General features: G+C 47.1%; 1 protein-coding gene and 1 long non-coding RNA gene across 5 annotated transcripts in view; one reads left to right on the forward strand and one right to left on the reverse strand.

Annotated features, from left to right (window-relative positions):
* The window catches only part of CCDC85A (coiled-coil domain containing 85A), a 55,297-nt gene that overhangs the window by 12,698 nt on the left and 21,887 nt on the right, over window positions 1–20,712 (forward strand). The gene's annotated exons all lie outside the window — the stretch shown is intronic.
* On the reverse strand, window positions 1,453–4,342 carry LOC135412341 (uncharacterized). The gene is made up of 3 exons (XR_010429599.1): window positions 4,251–4,342; window positions 2,723–3,017; window positions 1,453–1,651 (listed from the first exon to the last, which is right to left on the reverse strand). It is a non-coding gene; the product is annotated as an uncharacterized LOC135412341 (long non-coding RNA).

Raw genomic sequence — 20,712 nt, forward strand, 5'->3', positions numbered from 1 at the left:
GCAGCTTTCCTGAGTGTTTGCTGCTGATTATTCTGTTGCATCATGCCAGTTTTTTAACAGCTTTATTCCTGGGTTAGTCTGTTTTGAGTGTGGTGTAAAAACTGGGGCTGACGTTACTCACACGCCTAGAAAACACCTTTGTGAACAACCAGCTTGATACAAACATTTTCAATGTGTTTCCTTTCAAAATCAACTTTTAAGGCAATGTTTCCTTCCTTCCTGAGTTTCCTGAATTGTGCTAAGCCGGCCAGTGGGAAACAAAGCTATTTTTAATTCTCTTTTGTGTGCGTGCTGCAGTCCTATTAGAAGCTGTTAATGTGCCTTTTGCATTTACAGGCGGGCTTGAAAGTGTCCTTGCACAGAAAGCCATGAATCCACAGCTGAAGTGCTCTGATGGCTTTACTAGAGGAAGCTTTATCTTAATGTCTTGTTTTTTACTGTTGCAGAACAGTTGTGTAGCTGGAGCTGTCTTGGGAAATCAGGATGCTGGTAGGAATGAGAGGCACAGGCAGCTATCAGCCGAGGATTCCAGGCTGCCAATTGGTGCCATTCAAAGGGGTGTTCACCTTTCATCAGAGTAAAATTTAAAACTGAACATTCCGGAGCTTAAAACCCCGAGAAGGGTGTTTTGGCAGGGTGGTCACTGGCCCTTGGTGTCCAGCAGTGGTTGTGAGCACAGTCACTGCAGTTCCAGCAGCTCCTGCCGTGCCAGGCAGCCGGGCTTTAACCAGGCTTTAACCAGGCTTTAACCAGGCTTTAACCAGGCTTTAACCAGGCTCTAACCAGGCTCTAACCAGGCTCTAACCAGGCTCTAACCAGGCTCTAACCAGGCTTTAACGGCCCTGCTCTGCTCAGATGGGCTCTGAGCGCGGCGGCCGATCTGAGCCCAGCTTTACAGACACATTAGCACCGGGACCGCTGTCATTATAAACTAGAGCACACACCAGGTTGTGTGACCTGAGCGTGATTTAGCAACCCCTTAGTCTTTTAATTATCTCCTTCCTAATTAGATTGCTCGGATTACTTGGTACTTGAAATAAGTGCATATCTTTAACTTCTCAGGGCAGTAAATTGGAAAAAATTCATTGCTTTTCATTTTACAGGCATTTTGTCTTTCGGGCTGAAGTGCAGCAACATATGGTGCTACTTCTGAGGTAGCACTTGTCAAAATATCTTTGCTTGTAAAGTTTTCTACAGAGCCATATAATTTTCTCCTCTAAAAGCATTGCTAATGTATTTCACTGATTTTTATAGCTACAGCACAGGACTTGTCACGCTTCTGTCATGGCAAATTTTTAGTGGATGGAGGTCAAGAAATTAAATTGAACCCCAAATAAGAACAATGGGCAGCAAGTAGTTAGAAATCTGAAGAAGTAAAGTAAGAGTGATAATTGTGTAAAAAAAAATAAAAATAGTTTATCAAAACACTTCCCAGGTATTTTGAAAGGGTCAAAGCAGTAGTTTTATTTCAAAGCTGAACTCTTGGGATATCACTGACAGTCAGTGGACATGGAATCCTCTAATGCAGTGTCCAGAACCCTCCCGTGGTGGTTGGTCACATCTCTGTTTGTGTGCAGTCTGGTGCTCACAATTCCCAAGTGATGCTGTTCCTCCTGCCTGAGCCATGGGAAGCTGGAGCCATGAGCAGGCACTGAAAATGTAAACCAGCAGCACGTTCATCTATATACAATGAGGGGAAACTGGAAACGTGTCTGAGTCTGAAGAGCTGGAAAGGGGAGAGGAGGAGAATAACTGGAATATTCTGTATATTTTTGTCTCCATTGCTGGACTGGTACCCAGTGTGAGAGATGATTAGTGAGAGGCTAATTGGCCTGTTAAATACACTTCTCCAGAAGTGTGGTCCCCTGAAGTGCAGGAGGTTGCCAGGGCAGGGCATGTGCTGGGCATCACCCCCAGGGCCTGTCACTGCTCTGAGAAATGCCCTTTCTCAGAAGGGGGATGTTCTTCAGGACTTGCATGTTCCCACCGAGTTCAGGGGCTTCAAGAAGCAGGGTGGGTTTAAGTGGTGTCTTAAAACAGGAGCTGGGACTTGGAGATGTATTCCAGGGGAGGAGCAAGGAGCTGCCCTGGCAGAGCTCCCTCCCTGGGAGGGACAGAGGGAGCAGCCAGTGCACAATTGCTGGAAGTGGAAAGGAAGGAGAAGGACGGGCTGAACAGGATCTCCTTTCTCCTCTCTCCTGCCGTGGGTTCAGAAGCTGATTGGCACCTCTGGGGAAACATCCCTGGGATGTGGAGATGGCTCTCGTGGCTGTGTTTGAGGCTGAGGGACTGGGGTCACACCCAGTGAGAACAGGCAGTAGAGCTGGGCAGAAAAGAGCTTCTGAGGGCCTTGGAGGGAAAGAAAGTAGCTGAGGTTTGACAGTCAGGGTTAATCGAGGAATGAACAGGTTGTAAAGTGAAGGGCTTGGAAAAAAAGTCTGAGGAAGGGAAAATGTCATAATCCAGTTACTCAAAGCTGGATTGTGATGAATTTGCCCTGCTTTTGAGGAGTATCCCTGCTTCCAGAAAATGGAGGAGTGGGAGAGCCAGGATCAGATTGCAGGACAACCGGAGCTCCAGCATCCAAATGTGCAATGGCAGGAAATGCTGTAGGTAGTGACTGCTTGCATATCACCTCTCTGAGGGTGCAGGGGCTGGAGGGGTCTGTGCCTGACTCTGTAGCTGTTCAGTCAGTGCAGGTATCAGTTGGTGTCCTGCCCACCTCTCTCTGCTCTCAGGTGAAACCAGGACATTTGTCACAGTGTCACCCTTGTGTGGTGCTGATCCTGCCCAGCTCCCAGTGGCTGCTCAGCGTTTTTACTTCTGTAGCACCTCTGAGCTCCCCAGGGCTTTTGGTGTCTTGAGCCCTGGAGGGACCTGCTGCCAGTCTTCCCTTGTGCTTGGGAATGGAGGTCTGGCAATCCTGAGAGTGGATGGTGTAGAAATCCGAATTTCTCTTTGTATGCCCTCCCCTCCCCTGCAGAGTTTTCTCTAAAGCAGGAGTCTTCCTCTCTGTACTGGAAGGCAGAAATATTTTGTTATGAAATATTTAATGTTTCAAACAACTGCTGCCACGCCATTGTTCAATAGTCTGTGTTAGTTGTACTCTGCTGCTAAGTCTGAGCTTTCCTATTTAAAGAGGGGAAAGCAAAACATGTTTTCTATCCACTTTATACTAAATTAATCTTAATGATTTCTGAAAGTCGTTACTGCGAGTCCTTTGATTATTGTTGCTGGTGAAAAAGAAATTACATTAAAAACCAGCTAAAACTCTAATGTGAGATTAAAATCCACAGTGCTGGTACTGTTGACCAGAATCCTCAAAAAGGAATCTGGGAGTTCCTCCTGGTTCCTGCTGTTAGTCCCTGTTGGAATGCCAGAGAGCCGCCAGGTGAGTGTGGCACAGGAAGTTCCTGGCACAAGGAAGTTCCTACAGGTGCCTGAGCTTCTCAAGCTTAAGAGCTTGAAAAAAAGATCTCAGCTAGACTGGATGGGGAAAGAGTCTGCTGGCTCACTGTATGTGTGACCATACCTGGCAGCAGTTAATTCAGGGGCCACCTGTCTCGTTTAATTCAAATAGACACTGTTCACTCAGCTGCACAAATAGGACTGTCCATCTGCACACCCATTAGCAGACCAGATTCATTAAAGGCACTGCATTCACTGCACTTACAGAGGCTGCCATGCATTGCTTGATAATCATTTAATTATATGTTACATAGACAGAAAGCACTGTATAACTTGCATGTTAACCTGCAATTTTTGCATCAAACATGAGTTTTTGTTTTGTTTTGTTTTTTGTTTCATCATTATCAAGTCACTTGGCTAAATAGCCTTACAAAGGTAGGAGGTTTGAAAGATGTATTGAGGAATTTGTAATGCTTAGTTTTACCCTTAGGACTGTTCCTAACTATAACCTTAAGTGTCTTTGATCTCTCCATTTGTCTAAATGATGATTGTGATAAATTTACCATGAATCAAAGGTACTGTGGGATATTTCATGGTAAGGTGCACCCCCTTCCTTCCACGCTTTTCTACAGAACCCCAGGTTGGATGTGCAGCTGCTTTGGGGAGATTCCAGACCTGTTTCAGAGGGATAGGGCAGTGCAAGGAGGTGCTCAGTGTGGTGATGTAGAACTTATATTGCAGCTGTACCAACAAGCTCCATCCTCAGATCCACAGGCTGTCTGAGATTCAACAGTAAGAGGGAAAATTGAATTATGACAAGTGTTGCCAATCCATTACTGTACCCAGGGCAGGGAATTAGACCTGCTCTCTGCAATAAATGAGTATCCTGGAAGTCTGAGAGCCGTCCTTGCCATGCTCCAGGCTCTGCCTGCTGCTACAACAGGGTGTGAGCAGCACTTGAGCTGTTCTGTCACAATCCCTGATTCCATTTCTGGAGACTGGAATCATTCTTTGTTTCCTTCTGCCATGGCTTGGGTGACAGTGCAGGGCCAGCAGTGTTTGTCTGCTAAAGAGACACACTGCTCACTGTTCTCCTTGAAAATGCAGATTTTAGCCACTGACACGTTAAAAATCACAATTACTGTGTGATCTTGGCTGTGGTTTGGAGATTTTTTTTCTCTAAAGGAATTGCATTTCACTGATTTGTAGCAAGACAGAACTAGATGGAGAAGTGGGATGGTTGAAGTTGTGGGGAGAGAGAAGTCCAGGATTGTGCAGCCCTTGGCTGAGGTTCTGCTGTTTTGCATTTATTCCTCTGTTCATCCCAGGAACAGACCTGTTGGAATGGTGAGCCCAGAATCCCGAGGGTAAATCAGCAACGCTCCCTAAATTCATTAAGGGACCTGAGCACTGTTCTGGGCCGTAAAGGTCTGACTGAAAAGAGCAGAGACAACTCTTCCCCTAAACCTTTGCTTCCCACCCCAGCTGAAGTGTGAAGGATCAGTGTGTGCAAAGTGAGGGAAGCAGGTGTGGTTGGGACAAAACCTTGGCACAGCTGGGCACAGGTGGAACATCCTTTAGAACATTAACAGGGGAGAAAAGCACTGGCTGGTAAAGAAGGGACAGAGGGACTTGGCAAATGCTTAAATGCCTTTAATTTCTTTTTTGGTGGGGAGGAGAAATGGGTTTGAATGAGGAATTGATCCCACACAGTTTGATCCTCTTGCAGGAGTATTGCCATTGATTTCTGGAGGAGCAGGATGTGGCCACCGTGCTGTGACTGTGCTTTGCTCTTGGTACAGAATAATTCGCTGCCACTCCAAGAGAGCCCCAACCCAAACAAAACCACTCTCTGCAAATGAACAAACCAAACCCACTTGGCTGCACGGTGACTGAATGAAGGTTTTTAATCTCTAATAAGATTGTTCTGGAGCCAGGGAGGCTGAGGGAAGGTTTTCCCTGAAATCCTGCTCCTCAGACTAACTGTGCACTTGCTGAGCCGCTCCGTAGTCACAACGGTTAATTCATTTTCTAAAGATCACAGACACATGAAACTGAGACTTTTTGATTTATTTTGAGCTCTGAGGAATATAATGTGAAAAGCTATTCAGGTTTTACTGGCTGGCCAGAGCCTGCAGTCAGTTTAATGAGACACAGCTAAATTTACCATGATGAAGTGCTGCTTCGTGCATGAAATAGATGCTGCGGTCCCGTGCTGCTGATTGATGATTTATTACCTTTACAACTCTGGCACCAACGTGCAGGATTAATTTCCAGTGGATTATTCATTGTTTGCACCCCCTGGAATCTTACATGATTGATAAACATAATTTAAAATAAACACGAAAACAAACTAGGAGAGATTTTGAAGTTGTGCATTTTACAACACTCCGCTTTACCCCAGGGGATGTTTTAGAAACCTAACGTAGCATCAGTTTGTGCTGGGAAAGATGTTTGTGGCTCCCTTTGTTCTGGTTCCTTGTGAAATTACTGGTTTTATTCTGTAGGGCTCTCAGGGGGTGGATTTGAGCTCATCCCTGGGTGCCCAGGGCAGTCCCTGGGCTGATCCCAGCTGACAGGCCTCTGTTGGCACCCCGGGCACTGGGAGCCCAGTCATGGAGAAATGCCCACGTCAGGACTTGCACAGCCAGCAGGATTTTCAGCTCTGAGACTCGTGTCTGCTTTTACCCTTTAAATTCTGGGGAGAAAAACCAGTTGGGGCACGGGATTAGCACTGGGAAACGGGGAGGAGGATCCAGCCAGCAGAACACGGAGAGGGGTGTTAGAGGCAGAGCAAACCAGCAGGGGTGGGGTGGGGTGTTCTCTGCAGCACAAACACCCCCTGGCACAGAGTTTTGGGGCTTCTGCTGCTGCAATCAAAACTTGGGTGCTGTGTTTCAGGCCCTCAGTTGGCTGTGGCCCCACAGAGATGAGGTGCCTTTGCTTTGTGAGAGGTTGGTTGATAACCCTCCTTTCCCAGGCTCCTGGGCAGGGCTCGGTGCTGTCCCAGCTGACACAGGCAGAGACCCAGTCTTTGCTTTAATCTGGATTTATTTAAAAGAAAAGAAGCTGTGCTTCTGCAAGCAAGGCTCTGCTCAGCCTTTGGCCACCAGGCAGGTCAGTCTGGGCCCTCACCTGGGTTTTTAACCTCTGCAAAGAACACGGGTGTGTGAGTGCTGGGAAAACCATCAGCTCTGGAGTCAGGCAGAAACACCGGGGGGAAAGGCTCAAACACTGAGCTGAGATTCTTTCTACTTGTTCTTTGTGGTCCCCAAGACCAAGAGCTTTAAAGTTCTCTGCAGACAATGGTGGTGGGATGTGTTGTCAGGAGCTCTTGTGTGGTGCTGCCGTGTGCTCCAAGCAAACACAGCCCTGTATCCCTGTCTCCTTCCAGTCCTGACCATGGTTCCTGTTCTCTCATCACAGCATTTATTACTATTATCATTATTAGTAATTACATTATTATTATTATTACTACTACTACTACATTTATTCTCTTTATCACAGCCATCTCTCGTCTCTCACCATCTCTGTGCCCCTTGTCCCTGCCACTCTTCAGTGTTATATTTTCGGAAGATAAAATAGATTTAATTATAAACAAAAATGCCTGCGGGGGATGGAAACGGTCCAGGACTATGTCAAGAAGAGATCATTCCCATTCTGGGGAAAAACTCCCTTCTCTGACCTCTTTTCTCTCTTGGAAAAGCTGTTTCCCTTATGTTCCTCTGCCCGTCCTCAGAAACTTCAGTGCTAGAGAATTTTAAAATATATAAGCCTTTTTTTTTGCCTTTCATGGATGGTGAAGTAAATAAGTATCTGCAATCCCACACACTGAGCAGCAGTGGTGCCTTGGAGCTGCTCAGAACTCATATCTGTGGTACAGAACCAAGCCCTGCAGTGCAACAACCCAGGGAATATTTGCTCGGCTTAAAATCAATCGTGGTGTTTCTTTCTACATCTCCTGTTTTGTTGTCTGTCATCTTGGATTTATCAGAGCGGTCCGTGTCTGGGCTCTCATCCTGATGTGTGGCTGGACTGTCAGATGAACAAGTGTGGATGTGAAGGAGACAGTTTCCTTAAAGGGCTGTTGGCATCTCAGTCTTCCCCCTTGGAAAAATTGTAAGCAGTGAATGCTGTTGATGTTGTGGGAGACAAGGGTTTGTTTTCAAGGACTGTGCTCAGGGTACTCATAGAACAGTGAGTTCAGATTATTGACTTCTGGAATGTGAAGTCATCAAACTCCTGCTATGGAAAAATCTTTTTGTATTACAGAAATGTATCTTAGGTCAAAAATAGTTTTATTTGCCTTCCCCAGCAGCCAGACCTCTGGGGGCTCTTTGTATCTCTCCAAAGGGTCCTCAGGTGGCTGTGCTGGTGCTTGTGGTCCTGTCTGGGCACCACAGATAAACCTGGGCAGGGCTGAGACCTGTTTGCTGTTCCTCTGGAACAGCCTTCCCACATCTCCTAGAGCTGTTCTGCCTCATCATTCCATGAACTCTGTGCTCTGCTCAGCCTTGGCTTTGCTCTCAGCAGCAGAATGTGTTTTACTGCTTTATTTTGCAAATGCTGCTCCAGTTTCTTCTGTCTCCATGGTGTACTCCTTGCTTTCCTACAACAGAAATAATAAACCCTTTCATTATTATTATTGCTAATTATTGTTATGAATAGCAGGGGGAAATTAGTGTAATCTGGAATCTCATTGCAAGTTTAAATATAACAGAGGAGACACTAAAGTTCCTCTCATCCCAAGGCAGTTTGGGTTCGACGCCTCCCTGGGGATGTGCTGCACTTTGTGTCATGTGCCCACCCTGCACCCTGTGCTTCAGTCCAGCTTCCCCTGGCTGAATGACAAAGGAATGGCCACGACACAGTAAGGCAGGAATGAGTGTCTGTTTTGTACTGGAAATCCCAAACAAACTTGGGCCAACTCCCTGCGTGTGAAGTCGTATTCCCTGTGCAGCCGCTGAGCCTGGCACACGGCGAGGTGGGACTCCTGCCTTGGATGCAGAAGGAACAGAAATAAAGCTCTTGTACATGAGGAACCCCCCAGTATTTGCTGAAGGAGTAAGGCAATTGGTTTGATTTTTTGTTGTTTGTTTTTTTTTCCTTGCATATTCTTTCCTTAGAGAAACCAACCCGGGATCCTGTCCCAGAGCTGAGGTTCCGTGGTGGGCAGTGTCAGCAGGAATGGGAAAAGTCTCTGCAGGGCAGAGGGACAGTGAAAAAGGGCAAGGTACATTTTCTAGGCAGTGTTCCTTACACTTAATGCAATGAGTGCTGGGAACAATGAGCAGGTTTGGTGTCAGGTTTTGAAGGTGTTGTACCAGAGCCAAGAAAGGGGCAGGAAGCCAGGAAGCACCGGGGTGTGCTGAGGGTGGGTTTTGCTGGTGGAAGATGAACAGGAGATGTTGGGAAGGTAAGAGAGGTTGCAGGACAGTGGAACTCTGAGTTCCTATCAGGGCTACTGTGAGCTGTGCTGAGTGTGCAGGAGCTGGGAACATGACGGGTGTCCCAGGGGAGATCAGTGCTCCAGAGTCAGTCCCCTGCAGAGCACCAGGCCCAGGGGTCACTCCAGGAGAGATGTTCCATCCCAGAACTCGGGGATGCTGCAGTGTCAGATGCTGAGTGCCACAGCCTGCTCCTGAGCCCTGGAGATGCTCTGGATCTCCTGTCACAAGGGATAGATCAGGAGGGAAGTGTCCAGGAATATGTTGCAGTGCAAGTAAGTCCTGGTGCTGACACTATTTTTGGAATCTTTTCCCTTGCCTCGGCAGTATCTTGATGAAATCAAGTGAGACTGAATAGGTTTAAGGTTTTGGAGAGGATGATGATTTTCTTGAGGCCAGTTCTTCTCCCACAGCCCTTTCTTCACTGCTTTCTCCCATAAGAGGAGGGTCTGACTCAGGAGCTGGCTTAATCTGATTTAGGAACAGCTGGAGAACAGATTTTGGGTTTAGTTATTTATACATCTTAATACATCTTGCTGCTTTCACTTTGTCTTTTTTCTTCCTAAAAGAGTTTTACCAAATGTGAAGACACTGTAATGAGGAGGGAAGAAGGTGATCCCTGACTCCTTTCTTTTTCCTTTTCTTCTCCTAGAGAAGAACCTTGTGAATGTGAGTCCATGTACCCAGCTCCCTGCAGCCCTGGGGAATGGGAAACAGTTTGTGTGGGTGATCCAAGTCACCAGATAGAAGTGTAAGATTTGAAGGGACAAGATTCCAACCCCAGAGCTAATTAAGGGTGGCACAATGCAAAGGACTTCTGCCTGATGGGGAATTTGGCTTCCATTTTCAGATCTTCAAGGCATTTCAAACATGACATGAAATAATGTCATCTCTCCTGAAAGCTGCAAAGATTTGGACAGTGGCCACCCCAGTGATGCATAAGTTTTCCTTTTACATCTTCCTTCCATCCCCTGACTTTACTGCTTAATAAAATAGTCCATTTTACCTGGCGAGCTGAGCCAATATATTTTATATAATTCATGATACAGACTTGGCTAAAGCTGTGCTGTGCACAGTGGATCTGCTCTCCAGGTGCAGCAGAGCTTTACAAATAAGATGGGTTAAGCTGTGGATGGAGGTTTCTGGGTCCCACCATGCAGCTTCGGGGTCCCAAGCTGAGGGAATCCAGCTCCAGACCACACTTCAGAGGTTCTCTTGTTTAGGAACAAGCAGCTCAGCCGGGATCTTTTTATCCCAACTTGGAATTCTAGATGGTTTTCTGGTAAACAGTGTGTCCTGGCCTTTGCTGGAGCTTCAGGAGGAGGTGCAGCCTGCATGCAGAGCTGCAAGGGCAATAAGCTGTGTCTCGCTTTGAGGGGGATCTTCATCAGCTGGTATTTTTTATTGTGCTTTACATTAACACCACTCATTTCCACTTTTGTTACGTGAGGGCTTTGAACTGAAGCTTAGTAGAAGGTGGCAGATTTCCCAGTATTTCCTGGGAGTGAGGAAGGCAAAGGTGATGAGGAGGCCCCAGCAGTGGCTTAAGTGCTGCTCCTCACCTGGAGCCATCCAGGGGGGGCCAAGCAGGTATTTCCTTGGTGCTGCTGGTGTATTTGGGACACTGCAGCTCTATATTTAACTCTGTTCCCTCTGGTGGAAAGCCTCCCATTCTGCCTGCTGGTTTTCCTCAGCCTGCTCCGAGCTGGTGCCACACGTCCTGCTCTGTGCCTCGGGACAGCTCCTGCCGTCTGTCCGCAGGTTCCCGGGCAAGAAGAACAAAAGGACTTTGAGGCGAGTGATGAGATCAGGCTGACACAGTGCAGGGATGGAGCTGTGACACTGCTGCTGTGCCTCCCAGTGCCCTTTTCCCAGCCAAGAACAACTGCCTTTAAACACAGGGCTGGGACACGAAGGGACAGGGACATTCAGGAGGGAACAGAGGGAGCACGTTCACAGCCGAGCTGGGAGAGAGAGCAGGAGGAAAGCCCCAGGTAAAGGAGGGAGCCAACAAAGGTTTTCCCCAGGGCAGCTCTCAAATATTTGTCCTTCTGTCACTTTTTTAGCAAAGGATTCAAATGTCTTTGGGAGCAAAAACACACCGTGGATGGTGTTTGCTTAGTAAGTGAGTCATGCCAACAAACTCACTCAAGGTGCATTCCATGGTAAAACAAACTTATTGGAGATCAGATTACTTGGGTATCACAAATTAGACCAATTCCACTAGAATTTGATACCAAGTGATTGTATTGAATCAACCTAAATATGTATGAGTGTGTTTTGTATAAGCTTCATTATTAATAGCATGTGAAGCTCTGGTCATCTCCTTATTGGGGACAAGAAAAAGAATTAATTGGTGAGGGACAACTGGAAAAGACTTTTTAATCTCTGAGGAGAAGAGGCAGGGAAAAAAGTGCAAATATATAACTGGTAACTGCAGAAGTGGAGTTGTGCACTTAAGGCTGTCTTTACCCTTTTATACTGAAACTTCATTTCATAACCAAGTCCTACTCCATTAATTGTTTGTATTGCTTAGTTTTTAATGGATGGCTTCAAGGCACAGAGATGTGATTTTTTGGAGGGGATCCCTCTGTGAAGAGCCTGCCTGCATTTGCATTGCAGCTGCAGCTCCTGTGCATGGCTTGCCTTAAACTCTGGCAGCGAGCCCACCCTGAGGGTGCTGGGATTTGGAGTCTGTGAGCACTGAACACTTATTTTAGTGCCAGTGGATGGTTGGAATGAAGGGAATTTGGAAGTAGGAACTTTGTTTAGGCTGCACATGCAGAGATAACACCACCACAGTTCTCTGTATGTTCTGCATGCACAGCTAAAAAAAATTATTCCCCCTTCCTTTCCTCATGAACTCACCCACTCCTCTTTCCCTCCCCTGGCTGCTTAGCAGCTCTGGTTTATTTTATTTACCTTAAAGTGAATAGATTGAAACGAAAAATCAGATTGGAAGGGACTAAGTGAATGCTTTTGCCTTGCAGTTTGCTGCAGGACACAGGTTGGGTCACGTGGAGGAATTTGAATTCTGGAGTAGCAGCGGGTGAAGGGTCGGTGGGGGCTGCCATTTGTCATGGAGCTGCAGGTGTAATAAAGCCCAGACAATGGGTGAGGACGTTATCACTCTCAGGGTGATAAAGTCTGCCTGGAAAGAGCTGCTCCAGCCTTTGAAATCACAGAACTGCCCAATTGCAAACAAACCCCACGGAACACAGGGAGTTCTTATGATTTTTATCTCTTTTGTTTTGTGGTGCTCAATATCCTGCCCTTTATTGAACCACCCGAGGGATGGACAGTGAGGATCCAGGACTCCTCTCTGGGGGGGTTTCTCTGGGTGTAGCACAAGCAACTGTCCCCTGTTTGGTGCCCATTAGCTCAGGGGTGTGGGATAAATCTGATTTATCGGAGCACCAGGAGACCCTGTGGAGAGATGAGCGGTGCTTTGGAGTGGATTCTAGGTCACAGGGGGGGTTTTTTGATTTCATTTTATTTTATTTTACTTCTTAAGATACAAATTTAGAAACTCATTAAAGCTTTGTCCTCGTGGATTAGACATACTTAAAACAACTGCAGGATTTTCTCTGAAGGATATGATAGAATTTGTTGACAAGATTAAGGACAGGCGAGCGGTGTCATCAAAGGCAGTGAGGAGCTTCACTGGTAAAGGGCTTTGGGTCTGGCCTTGAGAACTTTGCAAAAAAAGGAAAAACCAGGTTATTTTACTTCTTTCCTAAGCAATAATTCATTGCTGCTTCCTAATAGCAACCATGGGCATTGATGTCCCATGGATTTCTGTGTGGTGGTTTAGAAGACTAATTTTACAAAGGGCTGTACAACTACCATCAGGCAAACAGTTGTTATGAGCAGGTACTTTTTGCAGCTTAATTTTGTTTAAGCTTTTTTTTTTTTTAAATCCAAGTATCTGTAAGATTGCAAAATGGAAAAAAAAAATCCATATCTAGCTCAGATTGCTGAGAAATCTTTGGGAAAATTGGTTTAGAAAGCATTTTAAAAAGATGGACATAGCTCTGCAGTGTTGACTGTGTAATTCTAAATATAATTCCAAATCCTATTAGTTCTAAATACAGTTTCATGAAAAGAGAAGGAAGCTCAGGGAGAAATATAACTGCATGGGATAAATGGGTCTCTTAACTACATTCTGCATGGAGCTTCCTTGCCCTGAATTTTTAATCTTCCCTCAAGTGCTAGATCTCTCTTCAGCAGTTTCTTTTTAGAGTAACACCTCAGCCAGGGGAACGTGGGAGTGATGATCTCCAAGTTCCATTTCTGGAGGTTCCCAACTCAAACACTGCTGGGGGAGGTCTCTGCTGTCCTGCTGGGAAGTTTGGCTCTTCCATCACCTGCACTCGGGGCTGTGGGATTTGCACCCAAATTACTGCCTCAGCAGCTGCTGCCCTGCGTTTGCAGTGCCCTCGTTTCCCCCATCCCTCTGTAGAAGTTATTTTAGTGGCAGTTATTTATTAGGGCATTGTAACTGTTACCTTCCTTGGGGACAAGGAGGTCCCGTGGGTTCTGGGTGAGTTGAAGCTGCTCATTTCAGACACGGCTGTAAACTCACTACAGACTCTTCTGTGAGAGGAAAAATTGCTGTTTACTGCACTGCTAGTTAAGGGCTTCAAAACATGTGTTTGAGGCTATTTTCAGGGAACTCACTGTTTATTTAAGGTACCTGTTAATATCTCCTGAATTATTCAGCTCGTTTAAATTTGCCACAGGACACAGATCCCTTTTCCATGAGAAACCTGGTACTGCAGGGCAAGGGCAAGGCTCAGTCACTTCCTGGCAGGTCTGGATTTAAGGAGCAGAGTCAGGGATTTGAGACACAGGAGAGTCATGGATCTGAGTTAACTCTCTCTTCTTCTTGCTCCTTTTGGCTTTTACAACTTGTGGCTTTGATGTGAAATACCTGCAAACTGCCACATTTAGTTTTTCCCCGTGGCTTGAGCAGGAGCAGGTTGGCTCTGGGGGCAGAAAAAGGGAGCAGTGGAGAGGTCCTGTGATTTTCTGACACAGAAGCCAGAGAGAAAGTAAGGAACACAAAGCTTTTCCTGCAATTTTAGGGAAAATTGCTTCTCTCCACACCAGCTTGCACTGATGAATTCCAGTACAGAAATCAGGACCAAATTTTCCCTCCAAATCAGGACCAAATGAATGCCCCCATGCATTAATTATGTTCTCCATGCAGCTTCCCATCGAGGCTCTGTAGGATGGGGCTGGGTCATTACAGAAAATAAATGTCATGGTCATTCCTCCCACAGTGGTCACTGCCTTTGTGACACTGCCAGAAAGAGAAGCCTTTAAAAGGAAATGCCACCAGGGAGGGAAAATGCCAATCAGGGAGTGACTAATCTTTGAAATGAACTCAGTAACCAGGCGTTTTCTCTCTGGAGGTGGGAAGAGGCTCCAGGAGGGATTATGGGCAGTTCCGTTTCGGAAGGAGCTCTTGGAAGGGTTAGGAGTTGCTCCTTTAACACAACAGGCCTGGTAGGGGCAGGCTGTGGGGGACAATCACTGAAAACACCCCTGGAAAGCCTCTGGACATCAGAGTTTGAAGTTATGGCCAAGCCCAGCCTCATCTTGTGCTGGATTAACCTGGAAAAACAGCACCAAAATGAAGCCTTCCGAGTGAAAAGGCATGAAAAGGAGGTCTTGAAAATGGACTTTTGTTATGCTTCTGAAACTTGTCCTCTGACTTTTCCTTGCAACAGGATCTGACTTCACAGGAATGTTATTTTTGTGGGGTTTTTTTATTATTTAAAAAAAATTGTTTTACTTAAAGAAATCATAACCTTCACTCTTCCTTCACACGGCCCCGACCTGGCTGCCTTTTTCAAAGCATATTTCCCTTCTGTGGGTCCTCCAGCTGCAAAAATAGACCATGTGAATGTCTGCCCCAGGGGCAAAGTGATGCTTCTGGGTGTGAGGTTGAACAATGTGCATATTTATGCAGCTGATAAACATGTCAGAGAAAGGAGATGTGTTTGACAAGGAGAGAGGAGCAACGTTTTGAGGCCGTGGAGGCAAATGTCCACTCTCACTGCTTTCCGTGGGCTTCCACGGATTTCTGTTGGCACATCTCTAAGTGCTCACGCTAGTAGTTGTGCTGATGGATGAGATGAAGATCTAAGGGAGTTGCAGTGTGAGGAAAGTGCTTATTTATTAATTCTCAGCCTCAGAAATCATCAGGCAATGAGAGCAGTGAGGCTGGGATAAAATCTGTTGTGAGCCTTAGTGAGAATTTCTTCAAGTGAACCCAGAGTAAAAGCTGAGAGAGGACTGAGGAGCTGTTAATTGCTTGTCTTCATGAAGAGAGAAATCACGTTTAAAATTGTCCATGCATCATTTGTTCTGATGCAGTAAGCAAAAACGATATAAAAGTAATTTTATTGGGGAGAAAAAGTAATTAACCTGTCCTGTTCCCATGAAACAGAGGGAGTTGTGCTGGGGCCAGCAATCCCCCCTCTGCTGATGTGCTGTGGCATTATGGAAACTGCACTCCAGTCACACATTTTCAGTTGAATGTGGCCCGAGCTCGCTGAGGGTGTGAGGATTGTTAAGGGTGACATTTCAAATAAACATGACTTTTGTGCAGTCCTGCCACAGAGGAGCTTTAACAAATGAGTGACAGATGGGAAACAACCTCACAGTTAGGAAAGATGTCTTGTATAATCTGGGTGTTCGAGTGACAACATCCCTAATTTCTCTTAGGCTTGATTAACTTTTCCATTGTGGTTCATGGGGCCAGGAGGACTTAACTGCAGTGTGAAGTGTGCTCTGTTGGGCTGGGCTTTGGTGGGAAGTGTGCAAGGTCTCTGCAAGTCTGGAGCAGCAAGAGCAGCAGGTGAAAGCCAATTAGTGGTGGAAAGTGTGAGCTGCACAATTAGCAGGTGAAGGCTGGTGCCTGGGAAGTGACTTGGAGCACGATGGGCTGATAACAGTGATATCGACCCCAGGCTGCAGGAGAAGGGAAGGAGCCCTGCCCTGTGTTTACAGCTGGCTGGGGCACGAGGGGGAGCCCAGATTATCCTTAGTTCTGGTCCCATCTTCAGGGGTTTCAATGGGCTGATATGTCAGTTCTGGAAAGGAGGAATCCAGCGCCCCTGGGGTTCCTGTGACCCACCAAGGTCCAGCAGCATCCCCACAGAGAGCAGGGAGTGTGCAGCCTGGCCTCTGCCCAGCGTGGGGATCACCAGCCCCCAGGAACTTCTGTGTCCATCCCCCCAAACCAGACACCCCAGCAGTGCAGACACACGGTGTCTGTCCCTCTCTCTGTGCCCAGCAGGGAAAGGAACCTAATTTGGGAAGAGTTGCAATGTGCAGTATAGGACATGATTTTTTACAGCATGTGACGTGAAGTTTCCTCAGATACGATCCCCAAGCAGTAAATAATAACTCACAAAGACATTTCCCCAGAATATCACCACTTACTACAGAAACTGAGAAAACTTTGAGTTTCCATCTTATTTTCCAAACCTGAATCCAAAGGACAAACATCTTTTTCCTGTAAAGACATTAATGTGACTCAGCAGGTTTGATTGAATGTTCTTACCACACAAAGATAAAAGACTATGGAAAGAGGTAATAGATGGCAAGGAAAAACCCACCTTCTTTTGCAGGGAATTCTTTGCCACCACATAACAAACACCGTGTTTGTGTCAAGAACAGGGCAGTAAAGATAAGGTGCTTTTCTGGAAATAAGGTTGCTGATGGTTACTCACTTCCTGTGATTGGACTTTCCCAAACAGGTCTGCATTCCTTGGACTTCCACAGTAAGGGATTTGTCTCACTTGTTAGTTCAAAGTGGGGTCAAGCTTCCTTTCCCTGACTCTGCCTCCCTCTCCTTCTCTTTTCCCTTCTGAAGGCTTCAGATCCAGGTGTGAGTCTCTCCCATGATCTGTTTGTAACCAGAAGATCTAATCCTTCTGAGACCTGGCCCTTGAATCTCAGAGTCTGGGACAGAGCAGTAGTTTGTGCTTAACACCAGTGGCAGGATTTTTACCAGACCATCAAATGTCCTTGGTGAGGGCAGCAATCAACCAGCAAACCTGGAAGTTAACACAGCTTCCCAGCTTCCTTGGATCATTGGCTAAAGGAAGGGCTTGATTAAAAGCAGGAAAAGCCCGTGGCTTTCTCTGGAGTCGCCACAGCAGCACTTTCCTTGCTGCCCTGCCAGTGTAAATTGTCCCTGCTGCTGACTGTGGAGCCAGGCCCTGGGTCAGCACACAACAAATGCTCTCAGCAGAACTCAGCCAGCCGTGGCAGCTGCCTCTGCAAGCATTCCCTTAACACAGGAAACCTGGGAATGTCGGGAGTCTTTGAACAAGCAGGTGGAGACCGAGATGGAAAAACTCACTGCTGCTTCCCAGCCTTGGAAGTGGGTTAGAGATGTGTTAAAAGCCTTTGTCTCTTCTGCCTGTTTGTAACAGTGGGACAAAAAAAAAGGTACAAACAAACCAAACCAGCACTGGGTGGTGAGTGCTGAAGGAAAGGTTGTTCCAGCTGCCCAAGAAAGAGCAGGATGGCCGTGCCCTGCCAGCGGCTGGCACGGAGGTGTGGAGCACTCAGGGGCTGCCCTGCCCCACAGTCCTGCTGGAAATGTGTTTATGCTGCAGGAAAGGAAAGCTTATAATTTTCCTGAGCTCCTGGCACGTTCCCAGGAAGACGTTGTTTTGTGTGTCAGCTCCTCCTGGAGCCGGTGTGTCGTAATCCCTGTGCTGGAAGAATGGCAGGAAAGGACATTCCTGTCAGTCTCCACTCCCCTGCTCTGGGATTTTTCTGTGAGTCTGCCTTGGGACTGGGAGTTTGTGTGGAGTTTGTGAGCAGCAGGAGCTGAGGGCAGGTCTCTGGCACACTCGGGTGGAGACCAGGAATGGTTGTTTCCATCTGGGAAATACCAAACAGAAAATCCTGAACTGGAAAGGACTCGCTTTGTGTCAGATTCAGGGACTGCTCACACCTGTGTCATGACAAATCCTGGTGCCACAGTGGCAGTTCCATCCCTGTGCAGAGCAGGTGGATGCAGGAAGTGTCAGGGGATGTTCTCCAGGGGAGGTTTTCCAGCTGGGGCGGATGGGTTTCCTTCTGCTGCCGTGTCAGTAACACAGGTCTGCTCCTGCTGCTTCCTCAGGGAAAGCAGGGCTGTCCTGAGGAATGGCAGGAAGGAAGGCAGAGGGACTGGAGCTGGTTGTCAGGCTTCACAAAGCACACAAAATATGTAACCCTCCTGCAATAAGTTATTCCTACAGATCATGTTCGAAGTCATATGAAAAATCTCGTTCATAAACTTAGTTTTGGCCCAGTTGTGTTTTTTGCCAAATTTTTCTGCAGAGGAAAAAGCCCACAGACTTCTTTTGACCGTATCCACTTCCAGCGGCGAGGAGGAAACCAGGCATTCCTGGAATTATTATCAGAATTCCTTTGTCTCAGCAGGGCAGGAAGCCAGGCTGCATTGTTTCAATAGCATTTTTCTAGCCTTAAACCTGCCAGGCTGTCTATATGTCTCAATTTTCTCCCGAAATTTGGGGAAGCTGTGTGCATTTTGTTACAGCAGCTGCCCTGGCAGCTCATTTATACACTGATTTTACCTTCCTTGCCCTCAGCACTGGAGTGTGTGAACTCATCCCTGTGTAATGAAATAGCAGGTAGGCTGCTTTGGGTTGTCTGTTTAACGTGACTTGCTGTGGTCATACATATATAATATAATCTAATTTGTAATCCTCCCTGACTGTGTAACTTGCAGTTTTCCCTCAGTTTGGAGTTACAGTCACGTCTGTCTTTTATTGCCTAGAACTCTGGGAATAATTAGGGCTTTTTATCCTCATTCTAGAAAGTCTCAGGAGATCCAGCCCTACTTTGCAGCTGCTGGGAGAGTGAAGTGTCAGTGTTTGCTCTTTTTCTAGAATTTATTCTGTTTCAGATTCATTGCTGGTGTTAATCAGCCCTGAGAGCTGTGCCTGTGCTGCTCAGGGAGTGCCTGGATCTGCCTCTCTGCCTGCTGAGGGGGCAGGGTGTTTGTCCCTGTAATCCCATACAGGAGCTTCCCAGTGGCCAGGCCGAAATCCTGGGAACGGGAGGGCAGGGAGTGCATGGAAAGCTCTCCCCTCACATGCACATGTCCCCACAAACATGAGTTTTGGGTCTGACTCATTTCTCTGCATGTGCTGGGTGGCCCAAGAGGGACCTGATGCTGGAGGGGCAATCAGTGCCCCTCGGGAGGTGTCAGCCCCTCTCCCTGTGCCAGGGCAGGGTCAGTCCTGGACTGCTCTGTGCAAACCTCAGTGAAGGGCAGCACAGCTGCCAACAGCCTGTGTGCCCCAAGCCCTCGCTGTTTGTGTGTTTAGGGAGAGGAAATGTGGGCATTGCTTTGCCATCAGCGAGGGAGCAGGAGGTGAACAGACACCGTGGTGGAAGGGTCTGTTTGGTTCTCCTGTGCACATCAGCAGCTGGGACAGCTCTGGCTTGGGCTGCTCCCTGTGTCTGCTGAGCTCTGTCTGCGTGTCAAAGGCCCTGGAACACAGCAGTGTATCCCTGAAAATGGGCACATGGGACTGGAAAACTTGAGGAATTGTTGCAACTGCCTATTTACCATTTGCAAGTTCTGGAGGACTCCCTGCTTTTGGCTGATTCCGTCCCCGGGGGGTTAAATGGTGCCTCAAACATAACAAGGAGATGCAAATGATGCAGGGGCATCATTCCCTGTGTTTGAGACAAAGGGAGACCTGTGGATTCAGGAATGGCTGTGCTGTGTTGGCCACAGGGATGTGGAGACCATTCCACATTGAAGTCCTTGAGTTAGGGCTGCTTAGAGAGAGAGCTGTGTCTTTCTCCTAAATGTTTGGGAAGGTTAGTACAGCAAAGACACTCCATTAACCTCTTCAATTAGGAATGTGTTCCCATCACATTAAATCCTAAGGGAGCTGCCACATCTGTTGTCCCAGCATCTGCTCAACCTCTGTGGGCTCACTGGAGGAATCTTTGGTGCTGACCAGGAAATGGGCAGTTGGGTGTTGAATGTGCTGACCTGGGAAATCTCAGCTGGTTTTGGTTCCAAAGGCATTGCAGATCCGTGATCAGCAGACAGGGAAAGGGAACACAAGAGGCTCAGCCACCATTGGCCATGTCTGGGAGGTAAATGATTATAAATCATTAATTCTGTACATTTATGGCAGGTAAATACATCTAGTGCAGCCCATATACATGTGCTGGGGTTTGTTATCTGTGTCCGAGGTCACTTTTAAATTATTAGTGTCTTAATCAGCACCATGTTAATGTATCACTGCAATAACTGTGCAAAGGGACTCAGACACTGTCTGTGTGGTGCATTTGGCTTCCTCTGAAGCCCCGACAAAACACAGGTTCCCGTGTTTTGTGCCTCTCCCAAGTGTTGTTCTGAGTCGGTCAATGATGAGGGTTTGTGTCTGTGTGTTTTCCCAAAATCAGCCCCAGCCTCGGGTTGGTTGTAAGGCCCAGCAGTGTAGGATGCAGCCGTAGGAATCTCAGGGAAGGCAGTGAGGGAGGGAAAAATGAGGGTTTAGGGTGGAGTGAGTGTCTCACCGTGTGAACAGGGAAACATGTCCCCTTTGGAGCTGTGAGGGAGCAGCCCAGCTCTCCTGCTGGCACACAGGCTGTGTCAGTACCTGCACAGTGACAGCCTTACACTGGTGCACTTTTGGCTCAAACACCGTGTCGTTTGAACACTTCTTTTCATTCTTCCTTCCCCAGTCAGCCCAAAAAGCCCTTGCAGAGGGGTTGGGGGCTGTTCCTGCAGCCTTTCCCTGTGCTGTTGAGCAGCTGCCAGCTGAAATGGAGAGCTCATTTCTCCTCCAGGTTC

Source organism: Pseudopipra pipra, chromosome 3 (genome assembly GCF_036250125.1).
Source record: "Pseudopipra pipra isolate bDixPip1 chromosome 3, bDixPip1.hap1, whole genome shotgun sequence".
Classification (NCBI taxonomy): domain Eukaryota; kingdom Metazoa; phylum Chordata; class Aves; order Passeriformes; family Pipridae; genus Pseudopipra; species Pseudopipra pipra.